We start from the raw sequence: 17212 nt of genomic DNA, 5'->3' as shown, positions 1-17212 counted from the left end.
AAAAGAGATCGAATTAAGAGTACTATCACAACATTTAAGAAACATTCAGAAAGGTACATGGATAGAATAGGTTTAGAGGGATATGGGCCAAACGCAGGCTGTTGGAACTAGTGTAGGTGTGACATCTTTGGTCGGTGTGGGCAAGTTGGGCGAAAGGGCGTGTTTCCGCAGCATATGACTATGGGAGTAAGGGAACGTGCGCATACATCTGGGAAAAGTGGGGTGAAAGGTGATTAATTCAAGAATCTGATTGCCATGGGGAAGAAATGTGTCTGGATATCTGAGCTTTTAAGCCCTTGTATCTTCTCCCAGAAGGTAGAGAGAAAAAAGAAGGACCGAGGTGTCAGGCATCCTTGCTAATACTTCCACGCTTCTTGATGCAACGCACTGTGACGATGGAAGTAAGTGACGTGCCTGTGATGGGCAGGGCTGTGTTCATCAGACCCTGCAGGTTCAACCAAGGTCTGCCTGTCAAGTGTACAGTGGTTGCCATACCTGGGCGAGGTGCATCAGGTCAGAGTAGTTTTTATGGTGCATTCGTAGAAGATGGAGATAATTTTTGGGTGCCTAAGAACGTAAATATCCTGATGCATTTTCTTGATTACAGTATCAGTGTGAAGGGATCAGGTTAGGTTGCTGGTGATACCGATACTCAAGAACCTGAAGCTGTCAACCATTTCTGCATCAACAATATTGATGAGGGCCGGGTTGTGTTCACCCCTGCACTTTCTTATCTCAATAATCAACTCCTTCCTCTTACTGATGTTAAAGGCTAGATTTTCGTCCTGACACGATGGCACATGGTCCTCGAAGAGTAGGGATTAACGGGACCCTTTCAGAATGGCAGGCAGTGACTAGTGGGGCACTGCAAGGCTCGGTGCTGGGGCCGCAGCTATTTACAATATATATTTATGATTTAGATGAAGGGATTAAAAATAACATTAGCAAATTTGCAGATGACACAAAACTGGGTGGCAGTGTGAACTGTGAGGAGGATGCTATGAGAATGCAGGGTGACTTGGACAGGTTGGGTGAGTGGGCAGATGCATGGCAGATGCAGTTTAATTTGGATAAATGTGAGGTTATTCACTTTGGTAGCAAAAACAGGAAGGCAGATTATTATCTAAATGGTGTCAAGTTGGTAAAAGGGGAAGTACATCGGGCTCGGGGTCCTTGTTCATCAGTCACTGAAAGTAAGCATGCAGGTACTGCAGGCAGTGAAGAAAGCGAATGGCATGTTGGGCTTCATAATAACAGGAGTTGAGTAAAGGAGCAAAGAGGTCCTTCTGCAGTTGTACAGGGCCCTAATGAGACCACACCTAGAGTATTGTGTGCAATTTTGGTCTCCAAATTTGAGGAAGGACATTCTTGCTATTGAGGGAGTGCAGCGTAGGTTTACAAGGTTAATTCCCGGGATGAGCGGGACTGTCGTATGTTGATAGAATGGAGCGGCTGGGCTTGTATACTCTGGAATTTAGGAAGAGAGGGGATCTTATTGAAACATATAAGATTATTAATGGTTTGGACACGCTAGAGGCAGGAAACATGTTCCTGATGTTGGGGCAGAACCAGGGGCCACAGTTTAAGAATAAGGGATAAGCCATTTAGAACGGAGATGAGGAAATACTTTTTCACACAGTTGTGAATCTGTGAAATTCTCTGTCTCGGGGGTGGAGGCCGGTTCTCTGGATGCTCTCACGAGAAAGTCAGATAGATCTCTTAAAGATAGCGGAATCAAGGGATATAGGGAGAAGGCAGGAATGGGGTACTGATTGTGCATGATCAGCCATGATCACATTGAATGGTGGTGCTGGCCTACTCCTGCACCTATTGTCTATTGCCTATTATCTATTTCCTGTACTTTGATTTATTGTTGTGTTGTTGGCCTGGCCAACAACAGTGGTATCGTTAGTAAACTTAGATTGAGTTGGCTAAGAGTCATGAGTGTGTGTACAGAGAGAAAAGCAAGGAACTGAGCACATAACCTCAAGGAACACCACTGTTGAAGGTCAGGAAGGGGAAAATGTTGCGTTGATTCTCAACCGAGGTGTACTTGTCAGGAATTCCAGAAGCCAGATGCAGATGAACGCCCACAAGACCTAGGTACAGATGTCTAAGGATGAACATCTGATATTATTGTATTGAAGGCAGAGCTGTAGTCAATGAATGCATTCTGACATGAGTATTCTTATTACCAAGTTAATCCAGAGCAGAACATAATGCAAGGGAATGGTGCCCTCCGTACACTATTTTTCCTGTATATGGATTTTAAGAGGTTGTGATTGTGCAGGAAACTGGGGCAGATGAGAGCCATTTTCATTCCTTCAATGTACTTAATTGTGGTCGATGTTAGAGCTGCTGGGTTGTAGTAATTGAGACAGAACTCCGTTATTCTTGGGGACTGGATTGATGGAGGTTTTCTTGAAACTGATTGGGACATTAGACTGTTGAAGTGAGAGGCTGAAGATATTGGTGAAGACTGGCCAGTTGACTGGAGTACAATTTCAGGACTCATCCAGGGATCCATTTCAACCAGCCACTTTCAGAGAGTTCAACCTCTCGAGAGTTGATCTGACTTTGCTTCTGAAATGTACGGGACAGAGTCAGCTCTGTGGAACTATCAAAATATTTCTGAATTTGCATGTTAAGAACTGGCTGTAAAGACCTAGGCCAAGTAGGTAGCTGAGAAAAGTACACAAGGGTTCATATTCTGTCCCAGGAGCCCCATCTTCTGGATTGTACACACAAGGCCAGTTTTGCATACAGCAAATCCTTGGCAACATAACTGTGTCGTGTATGGTACAGAAGGATCGCAGTTTAATTATCAGTTCTGGTAGTTCTGTATCCTTGCATCACATCCTGTTTGTGAAGACCTTAGGAGTTGCTTATGAATCTGCCCCCAGTTCATTGTTAATTAGAAATTGAATTGTGACAGGACGGAGAGAATATTTGAAATTGGTGTGAAGTATGCTCCTTATCTCACAATGGCAACTGCATTCATGTAACATTGTTGAGATGCTTTTCTGTTATATTCAATATAATGGTTTGTGCTGTTATCTAATATAAAGATAGAATAATTGAATAACCTTTAGAGTAGAAATTGAACTAATTGACAAAATTATGGTTTTATCTTGTTTATCGACAAATGTGCAAGCACAGTATCCTACTGATGTGACTGGCATAACAGTGATAAAACAAACCTCTGATTTGTTTACTTCTGATGTAAATATCTGCTCTTGAAAAGTGGTGCAGAATGTAAAGCTGGCTCATGGGACATCTCTGCCATCCATGTTTTGCTGCTTCATACATTTAGAGCTAGGTCCTGCACGGTCTTCCCAATGTAAATAGTCAAACCCTACCCTCAGTAATGCGTTATCAGGTGGTAAACATAACACACATTCACAAATGTCAAAATCTTAAAAAGAAAAATTGATTAATTAGAATATCAATATTTCTTTGAAAAGCTGCAAAGTGGTGCAGCTTGTAGAGCCCCTGCCACACAGCACTAAGACCTGGGTGCAAGTCTGACCTCAAGTGCTGCCTGTCTGAAGTTTGTGCATTCTCCCTGTGAGATCCTCCAGGTGCTCCAAATTCACCCCCCTATCCCAGTTGTAAAAGTTGGTAGGTTAATTTTATACCATAAATTGCCCTTTGTTTATATGTAAGTGGTGGAATCTGGGGGGAATTAATGACCAAATGGAGGGACTAATGGACTGGTCCGACTTGGGCGACTTTTTAGACGCGTGCAGGAGACTCTGCACTCGCCACATGGTCGCCACATGTTCGCCACATGTTCTCTGGTGGCCTCTGGTGAGTCTCCTTCATGGTTGCGAGGAGTTCCCGCATTCTGGGCACTAGTTGCGGCCTCAGTATGGTCACCGCAAATTTTTCAACATGTTGAAACATTTTCTACGACCAAAAATTGGTCGCCTTGGACAAAATCGATAATTCTGTAGTCGTATGTGCAGTTGGAGTGGGGTCGCCATATAGCTATAGGTAGTCGTAGGTCGTTTTAGTTAATCGCCTTTGCTGACCGGTCATTTTAATTGGCTCATTTGGGGGAAAAAACGTATGCTCAAGTTTTCAAAACCAAGGATAACCGACCGGCAATGTTAAATGCTCACCAGACTTCACAGCTGTGTATCTCTGGCTTATTAAATGTTGTCTGGCTTCTAAAAAGTGTCTCCACTCCTTGCCCTGTATACTGTACAAGCCGTCTTAACCTTCCTGTTGATCGTGGTGTGTGTCTGTATCACCTTGGCTTTGCACCGTGTGAAATTTCAGACAGAGCTTTGTGCGTGCGTGTGTGTGTCTGTCTCCGTTCCAGTTCCCGGTTTTTCAGGCGACTGCCGGTGAATTGACAGTCGCTGGCAATCCGCTGAAAAATTGCCTATGTGGGACAGGCCCTTAAAGTTAGACTTAATGTTTCCAGTCGAAAATTCCTCAGAAGCTGTGATGTTCACTGATGATTGCACATGGCTCAATTTCACATGCATCTTGTCTTCAGCTACTGACCAGGGGTTTATCATTGAATAAAAACTCTACAGAATTAGTTACAGCCTACATCTGATGCCTGGCAATATTATATTTGGCTCGTGTACTTGGCATAGCGCAGGGGTCAGCAACTTATTCTGCACCAGGGCCGGGTGGCATGTCTGTGAGCGGATGACGGCCACATCAATCAAGTGTTCACATAGATCCCGCCCCTTCGAGGATGCCACCCGGAGCACTGGTCCCTAGTTACGGACACTCACGAACATGGTGTACCTACGGTCCATTGCATTGCCTCTGTCCTGAAGGCGGTGGCTCAAATACTCGCACTCACTCGTCCCCAGCCTATTGACAACCCCAATCCCAGCAGTGAAGCCCAGACACAGCCAAAGCTCGGACGCTCGGCAGCTCCACAATTGTGCAGCGCAGGCCTCCTTGCGACCTTGCGTCACCATGCCTGGGTGCCTCAGTCCCGGGAGGTACCGGAGATGAAGGAAGTCTGCGGGCTGGATGACTACCGAAAAAAAAAGGCTGCGGGCTGGATGATTTCGGGTTACGGGCTGCATTTGGTCCGTGGGCCGTAGGTTGCCGACCCCTGTCATAGAGAATGTGTTTATTCCTGGTTCAGAAGGGTGCACATCATCGTTTGCTGGCAATTGTGTACATCAGCCACAGACTGGTTGAGATTATGCTTCTGAATCTTCTGTAACAGGTTTTGTCTGAACATTTCCTGTTGCAGAAGTAATCAGGGTCGTTGCCTCATAGAAATTATAGAAACTGATGATTTCTCAGCTAGATCTATCTCTGAAGGGTTACCTATATTAGTGCAATATTTCAATTCGATTGGTCTGTAGCAAATGAAGTATTAATGGCAATGTCTATAATTTAATTTTGTACTTCAATAAAGTATTGTCCAGAACGTTTTTCCTGAATGGAAATATTAAATGCATGATGCAATAGAATGACGCAATGCCGCCCAGGAAAGCAATTTGTCCTGAAGGTATTTATGACAATAAGCTAAATATAGTAGCTAGCAGATACAGATTCTTTTGTTTTACTTGATCGGTATAGGGTGTAATTAGAAGTATCAGGTCTGAAGCTGAGGTACTGTCATTGGTTTCTGTTTTTTTTTGTTCCTTGTGTGCCATTTTCTGTTTTCTTTTATATCCAACTGTAACAAAACAACTTGTTTGAGAATCATTGTTTGTCAGTTAGACAGAGACTTCTGGGAATATGTCAATATTACAGTGATATCCATGCAGCAAAGGCAGTGATTTTTGTTTTGTGCTTTCTGACTAAGAACATGGCACAACAGGGCAGATAAATCCCAAGTTTGAACAAAAATAGCTGTTTTCTTCCTGTAATTGTTCTGTTTGATCTCTCACTGTTCTGTTGCAGTTGTTTTTCTTGCATTAATTTTCTAATCTGAAAATAGGATCTGGAGTGCCTAGTGTGTTCCTCGCAGTTTGTAATGCTGCCAAGCGCTGTATTGCTGAATACAAAGGCCTGCAGTAATATGATGTACATACTGCTTTTGAATTAAAATGAGAGTAACATTTTCTGGTCATGATTCCATTAGCTTTCTCCCAATGTGCATCAGAGAAAGAAGGGACATGCTATTGATTATGCACTTTGATTTTTTTTAAATCAGGACAATATGTTAAATATACCTTAGCAGATGACATTTAGGTTCAGTTGTTTGGTATAAATTTGAAGTATTGTACCCAAATAGACATTTAATGTGCTTCGTTGAAAAACACACAACCACCAACTCGCATTTCACCTGATAGACGAGCAAAAGAATTGTTCACATGAAGTAATCGCCCATCTTCTATTCCATTAGACACCCAAATTTGCTTCCTGGATTATGCCGTTAACTTTTTCAGATTTGGAGGGAAGATGGGACGTAATAATAGGTTGCCTATTATCCTATATAGAGTCATACAGCACGGAAACAGGCTGTTTGGCCCAACTTGCTCATGCTGATCAAGATGCCCCATCTACACTAGTCCCACCTATTGCAACGTTTTAAAAAACATTTAGACAGCTACATGGAGAGGACAGGTTTAGAGGGATATGGGCCATAGACAGGCAGGTGGGAGTAGTGACTCTATGACTCCATCACACTGGCTCCATTTGACATATATCCTTCTAAACCTTTCCTATACATGTACTTATCCAAATGTATTTTAAATGTTATAGTAGCTGTCTCAGCTACCTCCTCTGGCAGCTCATTCCGTTTACCCACCACCCAAAGTTGAAAGCAGAGTTTCTTAAGATATAGTTCAAATTCAATTTTTTTGCCATGTGCATGAGTACAAGGCACAGGTACAATGAGAAATTTTGCCTGCGGCGGCATAAAAGGCACGTAGACTCAGAATATAGCATCAACAGTGAAGCTAAATTAGTAGCTGATTTTTTTTCTCTCTCTCATAATTCTGATTTCTCTCTGAGTGATGAGCTGACCTCGCCATTAATTCCTGTGCCAAGGGCTTTATCTGCTTGTGGGAAGACTGAAATTGATGAACATGTTGACTTTGGACTTTTTGTCTTGTGTCTTTTTCAAATGGGCAAGGTCAAATTACTTTTAGATGTATTTTGTGCAAATGGACTCGCTTGATTTGGGGATTCACGTGTGGTTAAATGTAAACTGAAATGATTAAGAAGTACTTCCATGTAAAATTGTGGAGGAAAATATTTAATAACTCTTGTTATATTCTTGATGTCTTTGTTATAAATATGGTTTCATCTAGATTTTAAAGTGAGAAATGGAAAGAGATATTGAGAGGATTAAATGCACTGTCTGCGAGTAGACGCTGACAAAGAATTTGGAATCAGCAGTGAAGTAATGCTGTTTCCCACTAGCAAAGTTGTTCATCAATATCTACCAGTATTCACAACACACGTGGGTGGCATAGTGGTAGAGCTACTGCCTTACAACGCCCCAGGTTCGATCCTGACCATGTTGGGTGCTTGTGTGGAGTTTTAATGTTTTTTCTGGGATCTCCGGTTTCCTCCCACACTCCAAAGACATACAAGTTTGTTGGTAAATTGGCTTCCGTAAAAATGTAAATTGTCCCGAGTGTGTGTAGGTTAGTGTTCGGGGATCGCTGTTCGGCGTGGCCTTGGTGGGCCAAAGGGCCTGTATCTCTAAACTAAACGAAAGCATGTCCCCCTCCCACACTTAATGCAGCTGGGTATCAGTTCAAGCTGATCCATGATTGAACCTGATTGAGCAACTATTCTCAGCTGAAGAGTTTTCATCAGCTGGAAGTAGCAGGAAGCAATTTTTTAAATTTCAAATATTGATTTGAGTGCAGAAGATAGAGAGAAACATACCCACATGATTAAACTACCTGAAATATTCTAAAGAAACTGTTCCAAAAATAGTGTTATTATTTAAAAGTCCCTTGTTTTGAGATATTGAGGAAATAAAATTGAAAAATTGTATTGAATACTTGAATGAATGAATGAATAAGTTTATTAGTCAAGTATGTTCACATACAAGAATTTGCCTTGGTGCTCCGCTCGCAAGTAACAACACGAAATACAGTAACAATTAAGAATGAATCATAAAACATTAAACATTAATAATGAATCATTATAGTTTAAACATGAGAATGAAATCAAATACCAGAGCAAAATGAGGAAATTCCCTCGGAGAATAAAAGGGTTTGCAGTTTATAAAGAAGGATTCTAGATTGGGAGAACAGAAGTTGGACAGTACCGTGATGTCACTGCACCAGTCCAGGTTATTATGGAAGCATATTCCACCGCCTCTTGATTTTCCTGCTGCCTCTGCTTCGTGGTCCGCTCTATGTAGTTGAAAGCTAGCCAGTTGCGCGCAGTGTCCGGGGTCGACTCACACAGCCAGGTCTCGGTGAAGCACCGGGCAGCGGCTCAAGAGAAGTCCTTGATTCTTTGGCACAGGAGTTGCAGTTAGTCCACATTGTTGTTGAGATGAGAGAATGTAGATTTGCAAGGAATATACGCGTGAGTGGTGTGCGTAATCCTCGTCGCCGGAGTCGGGTGAGTGCTCCAGAGCACTTCCCATGGGTCCTCCTCCGTCTCAAGACCTTGGACACAGCCACAGCTGACGAGTATGTCCAAATAATCCAGCAAGTGAGAGAAATCCGGAACGATGTTTGGAGGTACGGTATATCTGATGTTAATGAGTGCTTCTCTCGTGAAAGTGATCTTTGTGGGGTTTTCACAGATGACACAAACGCACAAAGACATACAAAACAGCAAGGAGCAGTACACCATGGCAGCCATCGTCAGCGCCAGCCAGCAAGTTACATTGAAATTCTTTGCTTGCATACCCAAGGTATGCAAATAGTCACCCTTAAAGGGCGCTTACAAAGTATCCCCGCGCCAGGTCCCCCTTTGTTCTCCCTCCTCCCCCTCCTCACGGCGCCCTCCCCCCACGCCGGGTTGTCCTTCGTTCTTCCCCCTACCTCACAGTGGTCTCCCCACGCAGGGTTATTTTTTTGTTCCTTCCCCCTGCAGCGGCATCCTCACTTCCACATGTCCGTCCTCATCCATAAGTTGGCGCTATCATTGACCACTGCACCAACCTCTCCACTATCACATCCGGGTCCTCCGGACGCTTCCGTGGCGCTGAACCAGGCCCCAGCCGCTGGCTTCGCAGACCCAGGGGCTGTTGGCCGCTGGCTTCGTTGACTCGGAAGGCTGTACCTCCGGCCCGCGAGGCTCCAGAACGGGTGTTAAGGATCATTTCGTTGACTGAACTGTGATTATGGCCATGAGACATCTAGACTTTCTGTAACTGAGCTGAACGTGTTTGGGATATTTTATATTCAGGCTCATTCTTAAATTTGCATCAATTAAAGTGATTTCTTCTCGATTGCAATCAAGATGGCTGTAAACTATGTGAACTGTGAAGGTCTATGGATCACTGACAGCAGTTTAAACATTTCCGTAGGAAGCTTTAATTTAGCAAAAATACCAAAGTTTCAAGAGTAATGGCTATGAATAATATGTTTCTCTGCAAAAACTTGATTATTGAGACCTAGCATATATTGGGCATGCTTGAAATGGCATCCCTTTTTCTTGCTATAAACAGCCCCAAGGCTCCTTGGCTTTGCTTTTAGGGTCTCTTTGTGGACCACTGCTTTTGATTTGAGTAAACTATGCAGTCACTGTTGCTCAGAGCTGGAAACATACTACATTTTTATACTTTATATGCCAGGATTGAGTTTGCAAATATTCCTGTGCCTCATTCAAATTCACACACAATCACCATTTCTGATATGAAAGTAGTACTGGCTTCCTTTCAGGAAATGTCTTTAATTACGTGTTTTTACAGCCCCATAAACAGAGTTGACTTTATCATACCTATTGACTTGGTGTAATGCTGCTCATTTCACAGCTTGCAGTGTTTTTATGAATGTAATGCTGTGGCTCTGGAGGAGCTATATATCCTGCCCAATATATCTTAAACCACTTGAAATGCGTCTTTGTTTTTAATTTTTGACGTTGGAGGGCCAGATATCATACATATAGAGAGATGGTTTCTCTAGTTCTGAGTTTATGGTCTCAGTTTGGGATAGGTTATTTAGGATTTACACAATAAGATTTATTTTTACTTAAAGGATGGTGAAACTTTACAATTGTCAAGCCTAGAGCACTGAAGGAGCTCAATCATCGATAGCATTAAAAACAAATTGATGTGTCTAAACACCAATTAAATCAAAGGATTCAATGACATGACAAAATGGCATTGCAGTTGAGAATTATCCATGATCTTGTTGGCCCTCGGCACAAAATTGCCTAGTCCTTATTTCTTTAGTGTTCTTATGTGCTTCTAATCGCAGATCAGATTTTTTTTTTAATCTGTAAAGTGAAGAAGTGGTGCTGAGCTAATTGAATCATGGTTGTTATTTTTGTCAGGACATTTAACAAGAAACATTTATCATTGGGGTCAACTAGGTCTGTTCTGAACCACTTTGTTGCAAGATCACATTATATGAGGGAACTATCATATGTTTCATGCGATAGCACTCCAGTTTTTCTTGCTGCTTCTCAAACTCGTATTTTATTTTCAGACTATTACCCTGGAGGTAGGTATCTGCAGCAATATTTTTTGCATGACAAGTGCTTGCTTTTGACAGGAAGTCATTGTTATTGTAGTCACATAAGCACCATTAACATATTTTTCCTACTGCAAAGCTGTTAACTGCATTAGTGTAACATTAAGCATTTGTCCCAGTTTAAAAATAATCAGTAGTTTTTTGCTAAAATAATTTTGTTTTGCAAGCATTACAGAACTTGTCCAACATGTTTAGATCATAGGATTTCAAATTGGGCTTGTCAACTTCTATTCTCCACAAAGTCTTAATATATCTGATTTATTATTTTTCTATATTTATTAAACCAGTTTCTATTTCTACTTATTCAATTACCAGGAAAAGCATTTTTAATACCATATAACCATATAACAATTACAGCACGGAAACAGGCCATCTCGGCCCTACAAGTCCGTGCTGAACAACTTTTTTCCCATTGTTCATTTGATTAAAATTATGTTAGCAGGATGTTAGTACTTGTAAAGGGATCTTCTTGAATCAAAAACGACCTGAAACTGTTTTAAGGTAGTTACTTTTGGTCTGCAGTGTTATAGAGCAATATGCCCTTCATTTTAACACTTTAGGAGCATGGCATTGGATGTAGTCCAGCTAGCTGGGTATGACTTAATTTCATGTAAGGTGCAATGTAAATTTTTTTTTTTTTAATAAATAGTTTTCTAGCCCTAATCCTTGTAAAGGACTTGTATGCTTCACTCACACCCATAAAGAAACCAAATAAACAAAACTTGTAGTCTTATTTTACTTACTCTTCTCTTCAGCCCTGTTCCTTTCCCACTCAACTCCCTCATACCCCAACCTTGACTCATTCAGGGTTGCTTAGCAAATTCAGTTAATACCTTAACCACCACACCATAATCCAAACAAATATATTCTATCACTGTTTTATTTAGAATTTATCTTTAATGTAGGAATCAAATAAATTAAAAAAAACACAAGAAACTTTGTTATGGTGAAGTGAGCTTCATGTTTTATTTGAAACGTTCATATTAATTTTATCTGGTTGTTACATTTGCATCACTTCTAGTAAAATGTGTCTTTCAGAATAAGAAGGTGTGATTGTTGGGGAAGATTGCAGTTTACAGCTTGATCCAGCAGATATGTGATGTGGTCTTGTGCATTTTGGAGTTCTTTGTATAACTAAGCATAGTTTGGGCCATGAGGCAGGAGAAATAGTGGCTGGTATTTGTGGTTTCTTTTTGTTTGCATTTCTGGTATGTGATCAGTAAATTGACCTTGGACAAAATACAACACTTGTGGAAAAGGCATCAAAAGACATTGTACCTTCGGCTGGCATTATTAACCAAGGCATTGATTGTAAGAGTACAGGGTTATGCTGGAGCTGTGGTGCAGTGATCGAATAGCACCAGAGGATCAGGTTAGATCCTGACTACGGAAGTTGTCTTTACAGAGTTAGTACGTTCTCACTGTGACTGCGTGAGTTTTCTCCGAGTGATCCGGTTTCCTCCCACATCCCAAAGATGTGCAGGTATGTAGGTTAAATGGCGTCTGTAAATTGCCCCTAGTATATATGATGTGAAACTGGTAAAGCATTAATTCACTTTGAATTAAATGTACAGTAAACCCTTGATATTAACGGACCATGGGGGGAGGGGGGGTGAAGGGGGAGGGTTGGTGTAAGGTGTCTGTTATTGCAGGTTGTCCGTTGAAACAAAGAAATCCAGTTTAGTACACAAAAGATATGCACAGTGCTGGATTAACTCAGCGGGTCAGTGTTGCTGGGGAACATGGATAGGTGTCGTCAGGACTGTTCAGACTGATTCAGTCTGCTGAGTTACTCCAGCACTTTGTGTCATTTCATCTTAAAACTTGGCGTTGATGCCGCTGGTCTACACTAGCGAGCCCTCATTGTGGAGATAACCTAAACTTCCTTATCCCCATGTTTACTCTGGTTTTACCTTTTTGGAGACTTTCCTCCCCCTCACCTCAGACACCCATCCGCCTCCCCGCCGCTGAATAAGCTTGTGTCTCCTTCCTAGTTCCAATGAAGAGCCTTTGATCGGAAATATTACCTCTATTTCAAATAAACGGTATTGGTATTGTATTGTATTTCTCATCCACCAACGCCGCCTGACCTGCTGTGCATTCTCTGTTTTTATTTCCGTATTTTGTGATATTTTATCTTTAATGCTACAGATAGGATTCATGGAGGTAAATTCATAAGCGAAAGGAGCAGAATTAAGGCCATTCGGCCCATTGTCTACTCTTCCATTCAATCTTGGCTGATCTATCTCCCTCCTAACCCCATTCTCCAGCCATCTCTCCACAACCCCTTACATACAACAGATAAAATCGGATGTGATAGGTCATATCTTTGGCTGCTTGGTCAGAACTCAATTGTTGCTGGTGTGTTGAGTGTATTTTCTATTCTTTCCAGAATAAATTATATTTAAGAATCATCAAGGTTATCTATCTTTTCCATCAAGTGGTCCAGTAATTGTAAACAGCAGTCCATACCCATCAATCTTAGAAAAAGTACTTGCCAGTAATGTTTGGAACTTTTTCAGTAAAAATAATATTTTGTAAACATCAGTCAATGCAGAGCAGATAATAGAAACATAGAAACATAGAAATTAGGTGCAGGAGTAGGCCCTTCGAGCCTGCACCGCCATTTAATATGATCATGGCTGATCATCCAACTCAGTATCCCGTACCTGCCTTTTCTCCATACCCTCTGATCCCCTTGGCCATAAGGGCCACATCTAACTCCCTCTTAAATATAGCCAATGAACTGGCCTCAACTACCCGCTGTGGCAGAGAGTTCCCGGGCAGAGAATGCACATTATCACTTCCAAGTTGAACGAACAGATCGGATCAAAACTGCTACGTCACTTATCTGGTGATTACTGTGGCAAAGTGGGAAGCGCAAACCTTGAACCAAGATGAGTTGAGCGAGTGATCTACCTCATTCACATACTGAAGTTTTCCCAGCGTAGAAGTTTGTTTTCAATTATTTGGATTCACTCTGTGATTTAAAAAAGCAGATGAGAGCTGTGAATGTATAAAGGCAACCTCATGGAGAAAATAACCCAATGGTTGGAATATTAATTCATACAAAGGAAGGTAATTGTTCAACGGTTTCTTAATTGTTGTTGGTGTTTAATCATCTCAACCCCAGGACCTTGCTGCAGTAGATCCTTGGAGCATATCCCATGCCAAACCATCTTCAACTGCTCCATTACTGACTTTCCTTGGATCTTGTCAGAGATGTTCGGTGATGAATGTCTAATAAATCTCTTTCCTTTTATAGAGAACAGCTCTCGATTCTTACTCTTTCTGAAACAGTTGTTGAAGTTTGCTGATAAATACAGCATTAGTGATTCAATTTTGTTATCTTCAAAGGTCAGGAGTAGGGCATGAGTGAAGCTCACATCACTGTATTTAATACTTAATGTTGTACAGTGGATAGGTCACTTTACACTTTCATCATTAATTAATCAGAAAGACAAGGGGCTCTCCACCTTTCCATGATGTATTTTTCAATTCCTATTTTTATCTTACATTAAGTAAAGTGTTTGCAATAATTAGTAGCTTGTAGATGTAACCTTGGTGATGTTGTATTTTTTTTAATGAAAATATGAAAAATATTGATAACTGATATTGATAACACAAAACAGTTGAAAGACAAATTGGTAAAAAATATATGCTGTGTATATTCACGTGTGCCACTGTTTATCATAAAGCTACCGCTTTTATGTGGTTCTCAAAAATAATTGAAATCACTGAAGCCATAGTAAAAGGTAGACAAAAATGCTGGAGAAACTCAGCAGGTGAGGCAGCATATATGGAGCGAAGGAATAGGTGAAGTTTCGGGTCGAGACCCTTCTTCAGACTGATATGGGGGGGGTGGAAAGAAGAAAGGAAGAGGCGGGGAGTGGGCTGTGGGAGAGCTGAGAAGGGGAGGGGAAGGAGGGAGAAAGCAAGGACTACCTGAAATTGGAGGTTGGGGACAGTCTGGTCACTCCGCCCACCCAGAGTCGCTGACTGCGCTGCATCGGCATCCCCCACCCCCACCCCCCCCGCGGTCGCGGGGATAGACAGCCCGGGGTCTGCGAGTGTGGAAGCAGTCACTGTGGAGTCAAGATACTGGGACACTACACTACACTGCACTGCACTGCAATCCACTGCAATCCAACCCGCTACACTGCAATCCATGGTAAGTGCTTACCTGCAGTTCACCGCGTTTACTCCAGTTGGCGTTGCGTGGCGACAGTACGGGTCACGGGTGGTGACCCGACTGCCATACAACCTCCCTATAGACAATAGGTGCAGGAGTAGGTCATTCGGCAATTTGGGCCAGCATCACCATTCGCTGTGATCATGGCTGATCATCCACAACCAGTACCCCGCTCCTGCCTTCTCCCCATATCCCTTGACTCTACTATCTTTAAGAGCTCCATCTAACTCTCTCTTGAAAGCATCAAGAGAATCGGCCTCCACTGCCTTCTAAGGCAGAGAACTCCACATATTCACAACTGTCTGGGTGAAAACGGTTGTACAACTGCAGAAGGACCTCTTTGCTCCTGTATGCAACTCCTCTTGTTATGAAGGCCAACATGCCATTAGCTTTCTTCACTGCCTGCTGTACCTTCATGCTTACTTTCATACCAATGCACTGTATATTTCAGACATTTTAATAACTTTAATGTTTTTTTTTAAATGTAGATAAAAATGTTAAGAATGACACACAATGAGTTGTTACTATTTTGTACTGATTTGGTTTCCAACTTCTATCGTGCAATGCTGAAATGGTAGCCAAACCAGTTATGCTTTTTGGATCTATTTAAACAAATATACTGCTGAAAACTATTACAGGTAAATGTGTTCATGGCAAACAATCAAAGCATTGCAAATTTTCCAAAGTACTAATTTAAACATTTGCTGAAATTATTTAGTAAAACCGATTTATTAGTTGTCAATGATCCTGCATGTTAACGTAATCATACAAGAGGTTTTGTTTATCTTGGTGACTGTCAGAGCGAAATCAAGACTTAATTCTCCTCTGTGTGATGAGTTAGCTGATCTCAGCCTGACATAATTAAACCTACCCAGATTAGAACTAGTCTTCGTACAAATTCATGTTGTCAGTTCCCTGCATCATCTGCTGTTCCATCGTTACCCAAGACTCGCTCTTTTCATAGCTTAGTCTTTCTTTCCTCGAAATTCGGTGAAAATACTTGATATGGTCTAGAAACATGAATTTTAGACAGTTAATATGACTTAATTAAATAATTGAAGTGAAAAATGCAGTAGCTGTTAACAAAAAAACAGATTTCTATGAAAATGTTTTGGTTCATTCACGTCCTTTTGGGAATAAAATCGAAATACCTCGACAATAGCAATCTATATGACCTAAATTTGCAGTCTGAAATGATATAATGTGCCCAAATAGCATCAATAGAAAAAAACCCACTTTGGGATATCCTGCAGTCATGGGTAGAGTTTCATAGATGCCTTTTTTTTGGACCACAAAGATTCTGTAACACCTCCATGTTTACAGCAGAAAATGAGGCCTTTTCTCTTTTTCTAAAGTCCTATATCATGTGAAGTTTTAAACAAGTGCACACAGATACAAATACCAGCCTTTATTCTCCCAGTCACAATCTCAACCTCAGTACTGAACGTCAATCAACAAAATAGATCTTTAATTGGGGAAATGGAGCTATGATGTAATTATAATTGCACATTCAATTCCAAAATATCTCTCTTTATCCACATTTATTACTGTATTGAATTGTGTCCATCCCTTGCACTAAAAAGCTAGAAAAGATAAAATAGGACTTTAGAAATGCATTGCATTGGCCATCCGTTTTACCAACCTGTGTGCATCTCCTGTCTAATTTTATTGTCGTTGCCACTGCATGGCAAGCTCTACTTTTGTTTCATGTGTAGCAGGTTAACATTATTCCTGCTGAAATTCTATTTCTGGTTAAACAGGTACTCTGCAACAAGGAATTACACAAAATAGTATTTCAAAACAATAATACTTATTTATAAAGCATTTGCAGGTAGTACTATATAAGATACTTTTCAAATGTCAGTTCTGCTGTTTACAGATTTTGTGTTTTGATAATGGTTGAAGTATACAATGTTTGCATTCTGCACATAACGTAAACCTACATGAAGTTCACTATATGCACCAACAGAATCATAGCATGTTGCAACCCAGGCTTGCCCTCGCTTTTTCATAACCAGATTTTTTCCACAAAATCTGGATCATGTACAGTTGCCTTTTTTAATGCTGCTGTGGAATCTGCTTACTCCACCCTTTCAAGTAGGGTGTTCCAGATTTTAACATTCTTTCAAAACAATTATTGCCTCTAAGTCTTTTGCCAATTATTTGAAAACTTTCAAACTCCCTGCCACAGGAAGTATTTTCTCCTTGCTGGTTTTATCAAATGGCTCATTCTGCTTAATATCTCCATTTGATTTTCCCTTGGTTTTTCTCCAGTTTTTCTGAGAACTGAACTCCATCCCTGATGTCAGACATGAACATCTTGCTTATGTCCTTGGCATGGCTTGGTATCCTTCCTAACATGTGGCGCCCAGAATTCTAAATGAGACTCCAGCTGTAATCAACCTGGAAATTTGTA

General features: G+C 41.2%; 1 protein-coding gene across 9 annotated transcripts in view; it reads left to right on the top strand.

Annotated features, from left to right (window-relative positions):
• LOC129697234 (intersectin-2-like) overlaps positions 1-17212 on the top strand; it is a 160445-nt gene that overhangs the window by 4620 nt on the left and 138613 nt on the right. Inside the window, exon 2 of one of the 9 annotated variants that reach the window (XM_055635577.1) lies at positions 313-401. The exons of the other annotated variants lie outside the window; for them this stretch is intronic. The gene's annotated coding sequence lies outside the window, so the exon portion shown is untranslated. The remainder of the gene's footprint in view (positions 1-312; positions 402-17212) is intronic. 9 annotated transcript variants of the gene reach the window in all.

The sequence above is a fragment of the Leucoraja erinacea genome, chromosome 5 (assembly GCF_028641065.1).
Source record: "Leucoraja erinacea ecotype New England chromosome 5, Leri_hhj_1, whole genome shotgun sequence".
In the NCBI taxonomy this organism is placed as follows: Eukaryota; Metazoa; Chordata; class Chondrichthyes; order Rajiformes; family Rajidae; genus Leucoraja; species Leucoraja erinaceus.
This window is presented reverse-complemented; position numbering and strand designations above follow the sequence as displayed.